Source organism: Gossypium hirsutum, chromosome D04 (assembly GCF_007990345.1).
Source record: "Gossypium hirsutum isolate 1008001.06 chromosome D04, Gossypium_hirsutum_v2.1, whole genome shotgun sequence".
Lineage (NCBI taxonomy): Eukaryota > Viridiplantae > Streptophyta > Magnoliopsida > Malvales > Malvaceae > Gossypium > Gossypium hirsutum.
In genome coordinates this window covers 13332657-13345915 of record NC_053440.1, presented here as the reverse complement: position 1 = coordinate 13345915, position 13259 = coordinate 13332657, and the positions used below count along the sequence as shown (strand labels likewise).

Sequence of the window (13259 nt, the reverse complement as noted above, 5' to 3'; positions counted from 1 at the left end):
AATTTGACTACTACACCTACAATTCAACATTTTCACAAAACTAGAGATGAGCAAAAGTTACATTAAACCGACTCAACTAAGTGAATTCAGTTTAATTATATTTGTAATTTTTTTTTTATATTCATCTAGTTTTTCTTTAAGAAATATTTGTCTAGTTTATATATATATATATTCTCTAGACAAATATAAAAAAAAACCTAGACGAATTGATAATTTAAATATTATTAAATTTTCAATATTTTTTTAATAATTTTTAAATATATATAGTTTTGAAAAATTATTCAAATGGACGATTGTCCAATTGAAATTAATCTTGAACACCATTTGCTCAGATTCCGTTTGGAATTAAATTTGTAAATAATTTGTATTTGTATGTTTTGAATTTTCTTTAAAATTTTTATATAAAGTAGACAACCATTTTTGATAATTCAAATTGAAATTAGATAATGAATTAATTTAAAATATATTTATTTTTTGAAATTTTTATTTATACTGATGCAACACTATCACATCAACAACGATTGCTAACATGAATTGTCATGCCAGCAAATGTTAACGATCACATTAACATTTTAACAGTAAAAAATAGAAATTATTGGTAAAAAGACTTAATTAAATGCACTTTTCGCGGAGAGATTTAATTGAATTTTATAATAATAATGTTGTTAAATATCTTGAAAAAAAGATGTTGGTGCAGGGGCTATGGTGTGCCATTTTATGTAGAAACTGATTTTGAAACATCACCTACAAGAAGGCTGTGCTCATATATATGTTGTAGTTTTTTACTTTCCATTTTTAACAAACATTTCGACGGCAAAATTTCAGATATGTTTTTTAACAAGGATGAACTTTTTATCTAAGCCCATACTACAAAAGTGCTGTGATAAGGTAATTGGATAATGTGAAGTATTATTCAACAAGGGAGATTAGTTGAAGAAAAATGAAGATTTAGAAAAGAGTAACAATGAAATTTCATTGACTTTTTTAAACACAATAATTTGATTCATTTGAGAGCAATTCTTTATAGGGATACTGAATTTTTTGGATTCCATACAAAAATTATTGTTTGTTAACTTTATGTGGATTAATTTTTAAAATTAAAAATATATAATTTTAAATAACTTTTTAAAATTTGAAAAGATTAATTAATTGCTTACATCAACTCCAAACATTCATTTTAAAATGATTTAATAAATAATACTCGTTTAAAAGTCAATCACAACAAAAAATTAAATAACTATTTTTATAAAGTTGAAAGATCAAATAATTATTATGCGTTATTTATACTATACGCATTGTTGTACACTTTGTATGCATTATTTTACATAATACTTTCGGTAGAAAGCTAGAGTGATAATTAGTGAGTTCATTAGTAAAAGGGATAAATCCCAAAACTATACATGAGCTATGATTTAACGTGCAATTGTATACATGAACTTTGATTTTATGTAATTTTGTACATGAAATTTTGATTTGATCAAATTCTTGTAAATTATTAACACAATTATTGATATAACATCATTTTATGCTTATATATTGTAATTATATTTCAAGTATGCATTTGAACCACAATTAGAATTTTACGTGTATAATTGCACCAAATTAAAGTTCATATATACAATTGCATTGAAATTTTGTGATGTATCTTTAAATTATATTTAAAATATAAATAAATAGAATATATTCTATATTATGAAACTTCAATGTGTCAAATAATTATCCTTTTATTTTATTCATTAAATATATTGTTTGTGTTTTAAATAATGTAATAATATTTATAGATACACCTCTATCTAGTAGTCTCATTTGCTTGTCTCTCTTTTTATTAAAAGAGAAAATGATATTGTTATCGATTTATATAAGTATTGTTATCGATGCAGGAGAATATAAGGTCAGGTATGATGATGGGTATTATCCTCATATTTATAGGTCAGGAAAGTTTTAAACCTTATCTAAAAAACCATATATAAACCAAATCTATAATAAAATTGTTAAAAAGAAAGAAAGAAAAAAAAAAGCGGGGCAAGGCAAGCAAAGGAATAGTGTTGTATTTTTATTTGTTTATAGAAAAATGTTAGTGTTTTAAACACCTTAGAAACGTGAGCTGAAGTTTCTCATGGAAAGATATTTGATATATTTTAATGGTTGGTTTTGTGGGATCTTGCTCGGCCTCAGTTATAAATTGCTCCAGATGACCCCACTATGGACGCCCACCATGCCTTTGCCTCCAGCTTTGTTTTTTTTTTTTTTTAAATATTTGTATTTGAATTTATGCCATCATGTGGTTGTGCCACCAACTTAATCCCCCTTTCATACGCTGCATTGTCATAATTTACACATTTCTTTATGGAACGTTACATAGGATAGCAATAGTAAAGTTATTAAAATTTTATAACCTGAAATTTGATGTATGAGCAATAAATTATTATATCACTGTTAGTGAGAAGTGATTCCAAAGAGAAATGACCAGCAAATCATTCTTCACAATTTTGGAGTTCTACCTGTATAATTCATAGTGATTTAAAGCCTTCCTCACATTATTTCATCATGAAATACTACGGTTTAATTGCATTAATAGTGAAGAGTGATGCCTTTGAAGCTTTAAAGAGCTGTGGGCTGGATGGATATATTTGCAATCCATGTATCCCAAGCTTTGGACAAAGTAAATTGCTCACGATGTCTTTGAAGCATCCTAACATAATAGTTTAATAGATATTCTAGATGGTGACTTTGGCTTCTTCTTTCTGGGAGAACCATTGTAAAAACATTATCTATAATAGCAGCCGAGTAAGCCGCCGCACAAACTAGGGCAACTGACTGATCATCATCAGAACCTCGCACCCTTTTTGATCTTAATGAGTATTTTTTTCTTTAAACCCTTGCCCTGCTCTCAGTTGTTGCAAACTTGATGGATGACATTTGAATGGACCGTATGTCGCACTACTTCCTAGGCTGGAGAGAATATGCATTGCACGTGACAAAGAGCTCTTCAGCTTGAAATAAAGCGGTGGCCAATTCCTGGTGACCAGTCTGCCACTCAAGCCTACAAAGGGAGAGAAATGTATCTACCAGACCAAGCTCTAGATGGACCATAGCACTATCTGTGGGTTTACTAGTTTGATGAATCTGTCCAAACTGCTTATTGCAGGTAGCAGACAGAGCTTGGATCGCATGTGCATACATTTTTCTCTTATCTAAAACTTTTAAATCTGGAGAACTCCCCTTGAGCAACATGCAAGAATTCTCTCCACAACACAACTCCCTGAATATCTCCCAATCAACACATCAGTGTTATCCTTTTTCTGATATGCCCTCATTAGAGAAAGCAAGATTTGTTCATTATCGGGATTAAGCTTAGTTGCCTTCTCAAGTATGCTAATCTTCTTTTCAGGAGTCCGTAAGCGAACAACTTTCTGTCGTTGCAACCTTGTCCTAGAACTCTGCAAAGGCTAGCCATGCTTTTTCGTCATGGCGATGCTCCCTGGCCAATTTGTTGAACTCCCTTCATCCTACCTAGATTCTTCAATGACAGAATTGTTTGAGATTGAACTTTCATCACCACGATGAGGTGATGATTCAATATCAGATAAAGGAATGAAATCTGCAGGAACTGCATGTGAAGAATTTTTCAGGGCATTTAAGTTCTTATGATGTTCGAGTGCGGCATTATTGGGAGACCAGTATGGACCACAAGACTTGAGCTTAGTATCCAAAGCATTAATATCAGCATCCTCATCATCAAACTGAAGAAAATAAAATGTACTTTTCATGAAGCGAGGCTTAGTTCATGCAACCTTTTTAACATGACAATTAAAAAGTTTGCAATTCTTTACTGATTCCTCACCCTATCATTATTATTATGCACCAAGTGGAGATAAGAAAACTATACAAATTCAGCAGTTAAAAAAAAAACAAGTGATGATAGCAGATAAATGTTATAGATCAGACTTATTGCTTACTACATAAACAGTAAGGTTCTTTGTCTGTCACATAATTATATATTACAAATTACTGACATGGCTGATATATATATTATTGCCAGAGCTAACATGTAATAGATAATTGCTCTGCAGTCTGCACGCAAGCTCGCAAGTATTATCAAACAATTTGAAGTTGGTTTTAGAAATGCTGAAACTCCAACTCTCCTTCAAGGGGACTAGATGAATTCAAAGCGCATAAGGAGCTTAACGGAATTGTATTTTTCACCCTTCCGGCTGTAAAGGGGCACTGCTCGGATCCCACTTCTTAGCTCGGAAATCGGAAGACATGTTTGGCCTCCAAAGTCATCCTTTTCAGACATGTCGTATTCATGAACTTCAATCCGAAGTAGAGCCAGTTCAGGGACAGTTAAAGGGAACTCAAACACCTCATTCCATGAAGGCAACCAGTTATCTTCTAAAATCTTTGTTTTTTTCATTACTGAGTCTTGTTGGAACAAAGAGACAATAACAGGCTGTTTTGTATCTTGCTTGAATAGCAAGGCTCGAGCCTTGGTGAAGAAACAAACTCGGAAGCAGAAACAGAAAATGAAACTAGCTAGTGAATAACAGAAAAGAGAGAAAAAGATTGAATGAAAAAAGAGCTGATATTTTTCATTAACACACCAACAAGGCATTAAGCCATTACATATTTTAGTCAACAAGTAAAACAAACAAGTAATCACCTAATCAACTACCTAACTCCACTAATTTGCATTGAAACTTACAAGATTAGCTTGTACAACTTGCATTGCTGATTTTTCAGTCAATCAATATCAAAACATTTACCTACTTAGTTCAACATGAACTAGATTACAAAACAATCAAAATGGAACTAAAAAACAACAAGTGGATTGGCAGCTTCAAACTTCAGTTGCTGCACACCATGGCACCACTGCTTGCTGCTATTTCTTCGAGCATGACCACCTTTGCATGTCGTGCATGGCCACCTTTGCATGGGAACTAAACTTAACACTCCTCCTTAGTTTCCATGCTAGTAACACCTAATTCCCTTTTAAATTTAACAAATTTAGACACATTGAGTGCCTTTGTGAAGATATCAGCAATTTGCACTTCTGAATTGCAATGAATCAGCTCGATTTCATGAACTTGTTCCATCTCCCTTATAACATGCAACTTAATATTGAAGTGCTTGGTTCTACCATGAAAAATGGGATTTTTTGCAATTGCAACAGCAGATTTGTTGTCACAATAAATCTCTGTTGCCTCATTTTGGTTTTGGTTTAAATCAGCCAAGATTTTTCTAAGCCATATGGCTTGATTCACAGCAGATGCAGCAGCAACATATTCAGCTTCTGCTGTTGATTGTGCCACCAGACTTTGTTTCTTAGAACTCCAGCAAAACATGCCTAAGCCAAGACTAAATGCATATCCGGATGTGCTCCTCATGTCATCACTCGATCCAGCCCAGTCACTATCAACATAGCCTATCAGCTTCATGTTTTCAGCCCTTTTGAACAATACACCATGATCAATGGTGCCTTTGATGTATCTTAGCACTCTTTTAGCTGCTCGAAAGTGCTGATCATTGCAGCAATTCATGTATCTCGATAGCACACTAACAGCAAACATGATATCGGGTCTTGTTGCAGTCAAATACAACAGACTACCAATGAGACTCTTGTACATAGTCTCGCAAATTGGTTCACCACTCCCTTGCCTCGAAAGCTTCACTCCAACAGCCATTGGTGTGCTTGTTGGCTTGCAGTTCTTCATAGAGAACTTATCCAGGATCTTCATAGTAAAAGAACTCTGATTAAGAAAGATTCCCTTTTCTGTTTGCTTCACTTTCATTCCAAGGAAGTAGTTCATTCTGCCTAAATCAGACATTTCAAACATTTCCATCATTTTTCTTTTGAAATCTTCCAGCATTCTTCTATCTCTTCCAGTTACCAATAGATCATCAACATAGAGTGACAGAATAAGCTGAGTTTCATCTTGGTTCTTCTTCACATACAGTGTTGGTTCACTGGGACTTCTCTCAAATTCCAAACTGAGCAAGTAAGAGTCAATTCGAGCATACCAGGCTCGAGGAGCCTGTTTCAGGCCATATAAAGCCTTTTTCAGTCTGTACACCATGTGTTCTTTGCCAGTGATCACAAATCCTTGAGGCTGCTCGATGTAGATCTCTTCTTCCAAGAAACCATTGAAAAATGCAGACTTAACATCAAGCTGATGAATGGTCCACTGATGTTGAGCAGCCAAGGCAACTATCATTCTAACTGTGTCAAGCCTGGCTACTGGTGCAAATGTCTCCAGGTAGTCCAGACCATACCTTTGGCTAAATCCTTTAACAACAAGCCTGGCTTTTAGCTTGTTCAGACTGCCATCTGCATTCTGTTTTACTCGATAGACCCATTTTACTCCAATGGTCTTCTTTTCAGCAGGTTTATCAACTAGCTCCCATGTCTGGTTCTTCTCAATCATGTTGATTTCATTGACCATAGCTAGTTTCCAGCCTTCATCTGCCTCAGCCTCTTCAAAACTGCTAGGTTCTGCTATTGCAACCTGTGCCCTTTCATAAATATCATCTAGGGGCCTTGTGTCTCTCACAGGCACATCATCAACATCCATTTCAGGTCCTAGCTGCTCAAGTTCAGCTTGATTAGGCACTAGGTCTTCTGAAACTACTTCTGGCTCATTTTTCTCCCAATTCCAGCAGGCTTTTTCATCAAAGATGACATCTCTGCTCACCTAGACTTTGTTAGTCAAGGGATCCAGAACCCTGTAGCCCTTCTTGACTGAGCTGTAGCCTACTAGAACACCTGGTTGAGCCCTTTTAGAGAGCTTGTCTCTCTTTGCTGCTGGTATTTGTGCATAACACAGGCAACCAAACACCTTCAGATGTGCCAAGGAAGGCTTGAAACCAGACCAAGCCTCGAAAGGTGTTTTGGATGCAAGAGCTTTAGTAGGAAGCCTATTTTGAAGGTAGACAGCAGTGTTTACTGCCTCAGCCCACATGGTCTTGGGCAGTTTCTTCTCAAACAGCAGGCACCTGGCCATATCCATCAAGCTTCTGTTCTTTCTTTCTGATACCCCATTCTGCTGAGGTGTGTAGACATTTGTAAGCTGGTGTTTGATACCAGCATCATTGCAAATGGCTTGAAACTGAGCTGAAGTGTACTCAGTGCCATTGTCTGTCCTTATCGATTTCAGCTTGCAACCTGTTTCTGTCTCTACAGCAGTTTTAAACTTCACAAACACTTGAGTTACCTCAGACTTGTGTTTTAAGAAGAAATCCAGCAAAACCTTGTAAGATCATCAATGAAGAGGATGAAATACCTGTTTTTGTTGAGTGATTCAGTCCTCATCGGACCACATACATCAGAGTGCACCAGCTGCAGTCTTTCAGTAGCTCTCCAAGCTGAATTTGTAGGAAATGGCAGTCTTGCCTGTTTCCCCATTTGACAAACTTCACACACATCATCATGCTCCACTGAGCTGGTGAAGTTCTCTGCCAAGCCCTCTTTGGCCATTCGAGCCATTGATCTGAAGTTGGCATGTCCAAGCCTTTGATGCCAAAGCTTGGAGTCATCAACAGAGGCTGTGTATGCTGAGTTTGAGTCATTTGCCCAGTGAACCTCAAAGCATTTATCAGTCATTGTGACTGTCATTAGGCTTGATCCACTTGGATCAGTAATGTAGCATTGTTTGTCCTTGAACACAACAGAATAACTTTTCTCTAGTAGTTGAGCTATGCTGAGAAGGTTTCTGTCAATCTCTGGCACCAACAGCACATTTGGAATGATCTTGTTGCCTGTGGGAGTACATATCAGCACTTCTCCTCTTCCTTCAGCCCTTATAAACTGACCATTTCCAACCTTGACCTTGGTTTTATAACTTCTGTCCAAGGTTTTAAACAAGGAGGCATCTGGTGACATGTGGTTAGTGCAACCACTGTCCAACAACCAGCCTTTTGAGTATTTCTTCTCAGCAGCTAAGCAGGAAACAGCAAAGACCTGTTCTTCTTGGTCACTACTGTCCTCAGCTACTCGAGCTTCAACCTTTGACTGCTGAAATTGATTCTGCCTTGGCTTACTCCTGTTTTTACAGACCCTTTCAACATGGCCCTTCTTCTTGTAGTGTTGGCATACTGCATCTGGCCTAAACCAACATCTGTCTTCTGGATGACCTGGCCTCTTGCAATGTCTACAGGGCTGGTCATTACTCCTTGCAGTATCAGGCTTAGGCCTGTTTTTCCAAGGCTTTTTGCCTCTTTGAGCATTGGTGCTCGAGGCTTCTCTGGCCTTGGCTTGAAATGCACATTCTTGGTGATCTTCAGCTCTGCTAGCTCTCCTTTGTTCCTGAGCATAGAAGGTGTTGATTAACTCAGTCAAAGAAATGCTAGCAAGGTCTCTTGAGTCCTCTAGGGAGGATATCTTTGCTTCATATTTCTCAGGCAAAGTGGAGAGGACTTTCTCCACAATTCTTGCCTCATCAAAGTGCTCACCTAGGAGCCTTATACTGTTAACCACTGCCATAATTCTATCTGAATACTGCTTCACTGTTTCTTCTTCCTTCATCTTCAAATTCTCGAAATCCCTTCTCAAATTCAACAGCTGCTATTGCCTTGTTCTCTCAGTGCCTTGAAACTCCTCCTTAAGCTTGTCCCAGGCCTGTTTTGGAGTCTCACAGGCCATAATTCTGGTAAAGATGACATCTGATACACAGTTCTGAATGCAGGACATGGCTTTGTGCCTTTTGGTCCTCTCATCAGCATGTTGTCTGATCTGAGCTACTGTGGAATTAGCCCTCAGTGGTGCTGGCTCAGCATCTGTGTTAACAACTTCCCACAGATCAAAGGCCTGCAGGTAAGTCTTCATCTTTACCAGCCATATATGAAAGCTTTCTCCATTGAAGACTGGTGGGGCTGCTGGCGAAAATCCTGAAAAAGCCATCAGGTTCCTTGGTTTGAAGCAACAGGTCCACTAAGACAACGGCTCTAGATACCAATTGTTGGAACAAAGAGACAATAACAGGCTGTTTTGTATCTTGCTTGAATAGCAAGCCTCGAGCCTTGGTGAAGAAACAAACTCGGAAGCAGAAACAGAAAATGAAACTAGCTAGTGAATAACAGAAAAGAGAGAAAAAGATTGAATGAAAAAAGAGCTGATATTTTTCAATAACACACCAACAAGGCATTAAGCCATTACATATTTTAGTCAACAAGTAAAACAAACAAGTAATCACCTAATCAACTACCTAACTCCACTAATTTGCATTGAAACTTACAAGATTAGCTTGTACAACTTGCATTGCTGATTTTTCAGTCAATCAATATCAAAACATTTACCTACTTAGTTCAACATGAACTAGATTACAAAACAATCAAAATGGAACTAAAAAACAGCAAGTGGATAGGCAGCTTCAAACTTCAGTTGCTGCACACCATGGCACCACTGCTTGCTGCTATTTCTTCGAGCATGACCACCTTTGCATGTCGTGCATGGCCACCTTTGCATGGGAACTAAACTTAACAAGTCTGCTGGAACTCCTGCAATCCCCACCTGGAGACAAAGCTTGATCAAATTTTCCGAGTGAAGATCTCCATTGTTACATTAAACCGAGTTCCGTAGGGTGAATCAAGAAATATAAAGCTTGCTTGAATTACAGTATATCGACTTACCCTCAAGTAAAAGTCCGGTGGCGAATACGCATCAAAATGGGTGTGATGGAAATCATAATACCATCCTTCTCCCATATACACAGTCACCTTTTGAAACCAAGAACAAGAAATCATAATCATTGACTGAGTATGTTCAAAATCATCGATCCGACAGCGATCGCACACTCACCTTCAAAGTTGTTTTCACTGGTAACTTGATTTTCGGATCAAAGACTTCCTCAGCGTTCAATAGAAAATCTGGCTTTTTCACATAACCACATCCCCATTGGCTTTGAACATTCCATGCATCAACCATAAGGATCTTCCGTGACCCTATCATTCACCAACAGATAAGAATCTCAATATTTTTCAAAGGAAATTAGTAACAACATCAACTAAATAAAGCATTCATACAATTTCCATCTAATATCCATCTGGCTATCATGTCTTACATGACAGAACAAAGAACAAAATAGGCCCCAAAGCAGCTTTTCATGTTCTAATTGCCGGATCAAACACGAAATGGAACTTTATTTGAACAATTGCTCATTAACCAAACAAGAACACTCTATGCTAGTATCATACATCTTTGTCACTCATAATTTTTTGTCATCGGTACAACAAGCTGAAAAGTAGGAACAAAAAGGGAGTGTGGTGTGTAAACCTGTATATTAAATGCAACCATTTGAACTCCATGCATCCAGCCAATTAGTGGGTTGTAATTCGACGAGTCAAAACGAGTACTCTTCGGATACACCCGAAGAACATTCCGCCGCGTAAACCTGTAGCAGTATAATCAGAATATGAAATCAAAAGTTATAATGCACATTTCAGGCAATTAGAGTATAACACCATATCAATACTAGCTTACTAACACATGAAACAAAGCTTAAAACAAAAAAGAAAAACAATTCGAATACAATAGATCAAACCATTCAATGATTTGTCAAGTAGTGAGGAAGTAAAAGCTCATGAATCCAGACAGATACGAATTCATTGTGCAAATAACCTCGGGATGATCTCTCATAAATCAAAATTGCTAAATCCTTTGCCAAATACCTTACAATTTGTTTTCCATGACTTACTACGGCCTTTTCAAATTTTTGCTCACTCATGCTAAGACGTGTCACTTTATCAGGATCCACCCTTAGCCATGCATCTAATCCACCCTTGGGCTTCCGAGCAAGAATGCCGATTAAATGTTTATATTTTGGGGCTAGAGAATGCTGCGACTTATCTCCATCATCTGTATCTTCCTCATCTTCTTCATCCAAATCATTCTGTCATAAGAGAAATCATGAAGAAAATGTAAATTCTATTGAAACAGCTGGTAAACCGCAATTTGTATCACCAGACACCTTGTAATTGGCTACATGACTGCCTTTAAGGTCCGGAACTTCATTTCCCCAAGCTTCTTCATCACTGGCCTTACCCCTTTGTGAATCATCCTCTTTATCCTTAACTTCTTTCGCCTCCAGGTATTCCTTTGGCGGTTTTGTAGATATGATTATGCGTCTCTTCAATGATTCCGGACAGGGGAACTCTTTGAAACATTCCGGGCCAGGAGAAAACAAGATCTCTCCAAATGTTTGAGTGACCATCTAGAAGTTAGTCATAGAAGCGTAAATTATCGGAATATCAGACAATTAAATCCACATCAAAAGGACTGAGACTTACCTCAGCAACTTTAGCCTGAAGATTTGGCGTAAGGTGATCTTCCAGAGTTATGACAACCGGATATTCTGAGGCTACAAAAGCATACTCTTTAATAGACCTCAAACACTTGATGAGTTCCACTGGAGTAGTCAATGTCCTACACGAAAGAAACATTCGTTATTCTCTCGGAAGCAGGGGACAGACATGGACTGCTCTTTCGAAACATACCAAAATATTGCAATGTAAGTATGACAAGTTGCGTAAAATTATCAAGGATAGATCCATTCAAGTAACTATTTGCACTTGAAGAACATACCCTCCATGAAGAACATCGACATCATCTTTCGTCGAATTCGGCCATATATCCAATTCTATCACCCGCACACCTCTCTTAAGTGCATTTATGATGGGGACATCACTGCACTCACTACTGAGTTGGTTCCCAGTAAGGTAAGAATTGTGACCAGTATATATGAAATAATGAGACAAAGGAGCACTCATATCATGGTGAACCTGAAATCAAACAAATGAACATGATAGCACAAAAAGAAGAAAACTAAAACAATTTGCTTTAGCAATCAAACAAGAAAGTGAGTTGGTCCCAACTTTTCGCAGGGATCGGTATCATCACAAGACCATCTTCAAAGCTACTAATCCAGCCACTAGACATTACAGCTTGCTGAGCTGAAAATAGGTATTTGTTTCGTTTAAATCCCATAGAACCCAACACCAAATTTTCCAACTAGAAACAATAAGGGTAAGAAAATTATCCATTTTTAGTAAAGGTGAAAACTCAAAGAGGGAACTAACTTCAAAATCACATATAAAAATGTTCCACTTTGCTCCCAAAATTTTCACAGCATCCAAACAAAAACATAAATCGACTAATTTGGACGGAAGCATTCAAAGCCCAATTAATAAACCTAAAAAGGACAAAGGGCAATCCAAAGAGAGAGAGAAATATGATTACCCCAAGAGAAGCAAGAGGAGGATTAATATCACCAAAGAGGTACTTAAAAAAAGCTTCGAGGTTTACACCCTTTCTATGAAAATGTTTAACACTATCAATAATCTTCTGAGCATCCTCTCTGGTAGCCTTATCTTCTTTCTGAACCTCGACCAAGAACCTCTGCAGTCCATCAATGGTCATTATCCCATTCTCGGAGTATTGTTCGAACAGTTTCTTGATATCCTCTGGTGCCTCTGAAACTGCCAGCCTAAACCTCCTCTGGAAGCAGAAACAAACCCTGTAAGTTTGTTTGGACATTTGGTTTTTCTTACAATTCCCAAATATACGACTAGGGGAACTAGCAAATCTAGACTGTCAGATTTTGTTGAGTTTTTTAACTGCAGGTTTCTTGCTGTTTCAACTTCTTGAAGACAATGATGAGTTTCATTTCCAGTAAAGATGGTTTACGACACTTAAGGGGATGTGATGGGATGGGACCAATATGTGAAAGCGGGTCACACTCGCATAGTTAAACATGAGGACCCCAACCTGCCTGTATTTTATTGCATGAGCATAGGTTTTTACGTCTGAATGGATCGTTTTATCTTTAGGGGAATTTGCACATAAGATAATTAAATTATTAATAAATTTATGTTTTAGCTACTTAATTCTAAAAATTATAAAATAGTTAATAATTTATTTGAAAGTCTTTATTTAAATCAGTAAATTATTTGAAAATTTTTACTTAAGTTACAAGGTTATTATATATATTTATTTTTTAAATCTGATTAACGAGCTCTAAATGATAATTCGATAATTGATAAAATAGATCAATATTTGATGACGAGTAAAAAAATATACCTTAGATCCAAGTCGATCCAATGATTATAATTAGAGATCAAAGAAAAAAATTGTTTAGACTTTAAATAGCAAATTTCTGAGGTTCAAAGATATTTCATAAAAATAATTTGAATTATAAAGAACAGGGAGAATAAAAATTTTTAATCGATATAGACAGTGTGAACAGAAAAAAGTCATATAATAACGATTT

General features: G+C 36.7%; 1 pseudogene; it reads right to left on the bottom strand.

The window, feature by feature from the left end:
- Positions 1 to 4128: 4128 nt before the first annotated feature.
- On the bottom strand, positions 4129 to 12679 carry LOC107955172 (phosphoinositide phospholipase C 2-like; annotated as a pseudogene).
- Between the last annotated feature and the right edge of the window lie 580 nt (positions 12680 to 13259).